Raw genomic sequence first — 7,405 nt, 5'->3', positions numbered from 1 at the left:
AAAAAGTGATGAAGTACAAGTAGCCCTCGCCTTACAACAGTTCGCTTAGTGACTGTTCGAAGTTACAATTGCACTGAAAAAAGTGCCACCCCAAGCCACAGCCGAGCAAGAAACCTGCCTGCCCACCTGGCGGCGCTCTTCCTCCTGTCCGAGATTTCCATTGTTGTGAGCATTTCTGTTGAGGATTGGCAGTGGGGGTGGGGTGGGGGTGTGTGGTTTTTATTCCCCCTGTCTGCTGGGTGGTTGACCCTGGGACACTGTGACCGTCATAAATATGAATCAGTTGCCAAGCATCTGAATGTAAATCACAAGACCCTGAAGATGCTGCAACATTCCAGCTGATTGGCGCTTCTTCTGGGCTCAGTGGAAGCGCCAGGATCAATGCCAAGCTCCAGCTGGAGACTGGCGCTGATCCTGGCGCTTCCGCTGAGCCCTGACTGTCCCGAAGAAGCGCTGATCCTGGTGCTTCCGCTGAGCCCTGACAGCCCTGCAGCTCCAGCCGTCTCTCGCTCAGGCTTGTGCGGTGCTGCCACCGGTTCAGCTCATTCCCCCCCCACTACCACTTTTCTAGGATGGTCGTGTACCACCTGCCAGGTGCCAATGTACCACAGGTGGTACCCGTACCACTGGTTGAAAATCCCTGATCTAGACAACACCCTCTCTATGGCCTACGAGCTCATCAGAGACTAAAATCCAGGAAAACCTGGGGGATGGAAGATTTTGAAGAATTTGAAAGCAGAGTGGATCTATGGAAAGATACAAAGAACCAACACTGGATGGAACCATCTGATGAAAGCTGGGAAGTATGGAAGTCATTAAATAGACTATGTAGGTTTACAAGAAGATCCAGAGACATTCTGAACAAATGGGGCTATCTGGTGGCTTCTGCTTTTTGCAGTTGTGATGACATGGAGACAACATTACCTATGTATACCTGTCCTTTGTGTCCCAATCAGTTTACACTTGAGAATCTCATGGCAGCGCAACAGAACACGATGTTGCTAGTTTCTGGGCAAGATTTGTTTAATTTGTACATATTTTAATCTTGTACTTTAAATTTTAAATTTTATGTCATTATAGCATGCTTTATTTTAATTGTGATGCTTGTAACACGAATAAACAAACCTGACTTTTATTCCTTGCTTTTTCCTTCAAATTAATTCCAAGAGTTTACTAGTAGTAATTGCCACATTAACAGTTGAAAAGTCAATTTCTGCTCTGGAGGTAGACCTTTTAGCACAAGATGTATAAACAACTTAATAAAAAAAAAACCAAGCTATCTTCCACTTTAAGTGAAAATGGTATCCATCCACTCAGTCCCCTTAACTCAGAACTGAGAATAATACCTATAAACAAACAAAACACAAAATAAATATCCAGGTAACATATAGCACAACTGTCAATGAATAATAGTTAGTTCAGATGGGCAAAGACTAATATTATATTGATGTCAGGCTCCAAAAACCAAGAAAGACATGAAGCAATTTCGTTTATTGCTATTTTACCCATAGACAGAAATCTTGCCAAACTAAAGCAACATGTACTCAGCGTTCCCAGGACGGAGCTGTTCTGACTCCTTTCCACCCACACACAAAATGTCTTTCACTCCTCTTGAATGCACTTCCCTCTCTCCTGGGAATACAGACTAAATTCCACCACAATTGGATGTTTTTGAGGACTCTGAAGTGTTTTCTTTTGTTTTTATTAACTCTTTTTTTAAAAAAGAAAGATGGTGACTGTGTGTAACTGCTGATTGTAGGCTCAGAAGGTACCAGCGAATGGCTTTTAGATGGATGGACTAGAAGACTGTGGTTGGGTTGATGATTAGCATCGTTTTGTGGTTCAGGTGTCAGAATGAGTTCTTGGGAGGGGGATCTATGGACTTCTGGAGGATCAGAATAGGAAGACTTTTCAATGTCTACATGAAGCTGCTAGAAGGTCATCCATCAGCATGGTGTCAGATATTCAGCTTTGTATCAAAATCCCTGGCTATGATGTTGTCAAGATTTTGTCCCAGTCCAGGAGGCTGTTGGAATCCGAATCTGAATAGGATGAGGAACAAACTTAAACTGAATCCCAGCAAATCCAAGTGGGTATGTCCAGTTCATAGAGCATCTGATTCTGGCAATTTTCCATCCTTAATTCTGAATGGGGTTGTATTTCCTCAGACATAGCTGTTGTGCCATTTGCAGATTTTCCTGGATTCACGGCTCAAAGAACAGATGAGCAGCTGTGACCAGGATGGCTTTTGTGCAGATACATCTTGTGTATTAATCATGCTGTTTCCTCAAGATCATGTCCTGGTTACTTCACATGTGGACTTTTACAATGAACTCTGCACAAGGCCTCACTATGTAGAACAGGCATGTCAAACTCGCAACATCACATGACGTCACGTGACGTATCGTATAGTTTCAGTATGATGCATCCGGCCCGTGGGCCGGCAGTTTGACATGCCTGATGTAGAACATTCAGAAGCTACAGAAAACAGCAACACAAATGTTTACAAGTGTACCTTGATACATCCATATAAGACCTCTTCTATGTGGAACACGAAGTAGGCTTCCAGGTGCAATTCAAGGTGCTGATTATCATCCACAAAGCCCTACATAGCATAGGAAATAGTACTTGTTCTCTATTGTTTCTATTCTGTAAGGTCTAATAGATCCCATTTATAAAAATACCATCTTATGGGACCTAGTAGGCATGTTGCCTTCTGTGTCATGGCATCTGCCCCCTGCAATAGCTTCCTTGAACAGCATCTTTGGAGATTCAAACAGCCTCAACCATGTTTTCCTTAAAAATGGGTATTATCCTCTGTTTAAGTGAATACTTAGTGAAATTGAGATGTATGAATGGTAGGAAAAAATAGAAAGTTACATGAGGTGTTTTTTTTTTTTACTACTGTCAAATTTAGGCTCACATATGTTTGTGGGAGGTGACTGTTCATATGTAGTGTAATTTCTTGGTCGATTATGGAACTAATAAATACAAATGAAAACCTATTCTGCAGATTTGGGGAGGAGGGTATTAAACCTACAAGGCCTAGAGGGATTAAGCCACAGAAATGAGTTGTAAAAAAAAACAGGCAAGTCTAGACTTCACATTTTCAAATATTCATAATTACAAGAAATAATTAGGAAAGGAAGATTGGAATTTTTGTACAGTTTTCAAGAAAAACTGGATTACTTGATTGCCAGTGTTTCTTATTTAGCATACTGTGGTTAGGAAGTAGCACAGTATCTGATACTCAATTAAATCCTTCATAGATAATCCTTAATTATCTATAAAGTTTTCTATAGATAATCTAGTCCAGGATCAGCATATAACTTGCTGTTTGGGATTGTTCTAGCCATAAAACATCGGCATTACTCCAGGTTTGTAATAGAGTGCTAAACCATGGCTTTCAGATCAAACCAGTTATTCACATTTGGTCATTTTTTGAGTTGCTTTAATTCAAAGTATATATATACTTTGCAATAGGCTCTGGCAAATGACATTTTAATGTGAAGCTACTGCATTTTTTCACAGTATATAGCTTGCTGATTTGATATCAAAGTGCAAGCAGTTTGACATTGTTCTATCATAGAATATGATGACCCTACTGTAATTTTTTTCTATTGGAGTGTAATTGCAGCAGACAGAATGAAACCACCAAGCAGTTTTATTGCTGATCTTAAATTCAGGAAATAAAGATTAAAATACCCATACAGCCTAGAAGCTTATTAGATAGTCATGAATATGTACTACAGTGTGATAATCTATCTCTCAGAGTCTGGGAAACTTCACACTAGTCTCTTCATGTTTGTTTCAAAAATGCCATTATTTTATAGGATAGTCTCTAAAACAGTGGTTCTCAACCTGTGGGTCGGGACCCCATTTGGGGTCGATCGACCATTTCATGGGGGTCGCCAAGCAAGGCTGTCTGCCATTTTTTTTGTCCGCCATTTTTTTTTGTCCGCCACTTTTTCCCCCTTTTCCGGCGGGTGCCTTACATCGCTTGGGCTGGGCCAGCTGGTGGTCGCCCTGCTCCGTCTCTGCCGCTTGCCAGCTACGCCTCGGCCGGCGCAGGGGGCGGAACCACGCATGCGCGGCGCTCCCGGGCAGGGAAAGTCCTCGACTTACGACCGGTTGGGTAGTCCTCGACTTACGACCGGTTTAGTCCTCGACTTATGACCTGTTTAGTCCTCGACTTACAACCGGTTTAGTCCTCGACTTACGACCGGTTGGGATCGCGGCATTAAAAAGGTTGAGAACCACTGCTCTAAAACTTTGCTACCATTCATTCAGTTAAGCCTAGCATATATGAGACATGGAATCAGCATACTTCTCCAAACAATTCAAGTCTTTCTATACTCTGAAGAAGACTATCTACATCTTCCCAAGTTTCTGCTGAACCTTTACACAAACCAGATGAGGACAAGAACCGCAGATAAGAAAGTTGACCATCGGGACATGATAGTTTCTGGCGGCGTCTACAGACATGATCAGCAGTGTTAAACTTTTCAGACCCCACTGCTGGATGGCTTACGATAGCCACTATGTGGTTTAAATTAACCTGGCTTATTTTTACATAACTTGTGAAAGAGATTGTCACTTGCACCAGCAATATCCAAGGAACATAGTAACTTAAGCAACACATAATATTTCACATTGGAAAGACATCTGGAACAAATCTGTTTCTTTTGTTTCTTCCTCCAAAGATCAGCATTTATCATACATGCTCCTAGACAAGCATCTGCCAAAAAAACCAACCAGATGGATAAGATAAAAGGAAATGGACTTATTTGCAAATATTAAGAGAAAGGCAAAAAGGGATCTTCTAAAACATGGGCGTCAAACTCGCCGCGTCACGTGACATGTCGTGACGTATCATGACTTTTTTCGCATTGCCGGAGCTGGGGTGGGCGCAGCCTCGGTATGATGTAACCGGCCCGCAGGCCGGCAGTTTGACACCCCTGTTCTAAAACAAGGGCCAATTGCCAGCAAACTCTATTGAGAAAAGCAATCAACAAAACAAGTACAAGTCATTTTCTTGGGTCATTCTCTGCAGCCTAAAGAGAAATGGCAGGTACTTACATGAAAATGATAGCAACCAAGTAACAAGATCAGAGGAGGTGAGCAAAGCTTAAGTTGTTGACAAGAGGTAGGGGGGAAACAAAGACTTAATCAACACAGTACTTTAAGACTCAAGGTCTTAACCAAAGTTAAGAAAAAGGGGGGGGGGGAAACCTACACCTAAATCTTTAATCTTATTTCTACAGCATTGTAGAAATTGTAATTGCACATAGCCCTTCCACCCCTGAAAGGAATCAAGGTACATCACTTTCATGGAAAAACAACATCTGCCCGAATTAAAACAAGAGAACAATGAAGGGAATAATAAATATGAAAAGGGGGGAGGTAGGAACAGGATAAAGGTCACTAGGAAAATATTTCATAAAGAATGAAGATTTTTTTTTACAAAATTGGATCTAAAACACATCTTGGCCTTACTTTTTAATGCAGACTTGCAAATACTAGGCTTTCATTTTATACACAGCAGAAGAATCACGCTAATAAATAGTAGCCAGCAATCAGGAGCTTGATAACACTTTTTCCACTAACACATTAACAAGCAAGTGCTTTCGTCAGCTGCAGCTCTATCAGTTGCACAGAGTGGCCTGACTGATGTTGGATTAAATTGGGGTCAGGCAGGGGAAGAAAAGAGGGTATGACCGGTTGGTTATGCAGATGCACAGTTGCATGTGAAGACAGATTACAAGTGCCTCATCAGTTAACAATTGTAATGGCTTAAAGACCCATTACAAAACTTGATTACAGACCTCAAGGAAGCTGTTCTTCAAAAAAAAAAAAAAAACCACCATGCAACACATTGCAATTGCTAAGTGATGAGGTACTTGTAATCTGTAATCTAGGGGTGACATGATAGCAGTGTTCCAATATCTCAGGGGCTGCCAGAAAGAAGAGGGAGTCAAGCTATTCTCCAAAGCACCTGAAGGCAGGACAAGAAGCAACGGATGGAAACTAATCAAGGAGAGAAGCAACCTAGAACTAAGGAGAAACTTCCTGACAGTGAGAACAATTAACCAGTGGAACAACCTGCCTCCAGAAGCGGTGAATGCTCCAACACTGGAAGTTTTTAAGAAGAGACTGGACAGCCATTTGTCTGAAATAGTATAGGGTTTCCTACTTGAGCAGGGGTTGGACTAGATGACCTCCAAGGTCCCTTCCAACTTCTTCTTCTTCTTCTTCTTCTTCTTCTTCTTCTTCTTCTTCTTCTTCTTCTTCTTCTTCTTCTTCTTCTTCTTTTCTTCTTCTTCTTCTTCTTCTTCCTCTTCTTCCTCTTCTTCCTCTTCTTCTTCTTCTTATTATTATTATTATTATTATTATTATTATTATTACTACTACTACTACTATCCTTCTCACATGTAACTTGCAACTGCATAACTACCCTTTGTCCCCCCCCCTTCCCTTGCTTCACCTCAATTTAAATCCCGCATCAGTTTAACCACTATATGATGAAATGACCTTCAGTTCAAGAAAGCTTATGCTTTTTAAGGCTTATTCATTAGAAAAGATGCTACCAGACTTCTCCTGATTTTTGAGCTTCCATTTATATAATTTAAATGTTAAACCTTACCAGGTATTTTTGTTTGTTCGTAAAGCTGGTGTCTACAAATTAATCCTTAGAGGAACAGCAAGACAGAAGGCAAAAAACTATCACTGATGAGATGGACGGAGAAGGAACCATCCACTTGGCACTTCAGATTATCTTCGCCCATAATTGCAGGCAACTGACCCGTTCTGTTTTCTACCAAGAAGATTGCAAAAGAAGAATGAAGAGCGGCTTATTTTGATGGTTTTACCATCAGTGGCATCAGCAGGGGATTTGGGGGAATTCAAAAAAGTAAAGCTGGAGGCTAGGACCATGCCCCCAAAGCCCTGCCCCCCTTTTTTTCTCTGCTTCGTGTATTTGACACACATAAAAAGGGGGGGAAGTTTCAATCACAGTTGTGGCTGCCATCTTTTTTTTTTTTTTAACCCTTGGTGTGATTCTCCCAGCAATATCTGAAAGTACAACAATGATCAAAGCTACGCTGCATCCACATTAAGGAACAGAACATCTATTTGAGGAGAGAGGGGAATACAGTATAAAATAAAGGGCCTGAAACCTGCCAGGGTTTCCTTCTTCCAGCCCTATAATGCAAAAAACAACAACCTCCAACCAAGAAATAAGGTTCCTCTTAAATGCCTATAAAGGCAGGATATCTTCAACCAGGGAGAGGAGGAAGAGACACATGGTGCTTCTAAACAGGTACATTCTCTTCTCATTTACAGTATATGAACAATTAATTGCCTCCACTAAAGGTCACCTTTATCACCGTTTAAAACTATTTGTCTG

The sequence above is a fragment of the Protobothrops mucrosquamatus genome, unplaced genomic scaffold, assembly GCF_001527695.2.
Source record: "Protobothrops mucrosquamatus isolate PMUCROS unplaced genomic scaffold, P.Mucros_1.0 scaffold_87, whole genome shotgun sequence".
Classification (NCBI taxonomy): Eukaryota; Metazoa; Chordata; class Lepidosauria; order Squamata; family Viperidae; genus Protobothrops; species Protobothrops mucrosquamatus.
The sequence above is the reverse complement of the archived record's forward strand: the minus strand, read 5'-3'. Positions refer to the sequence as shown.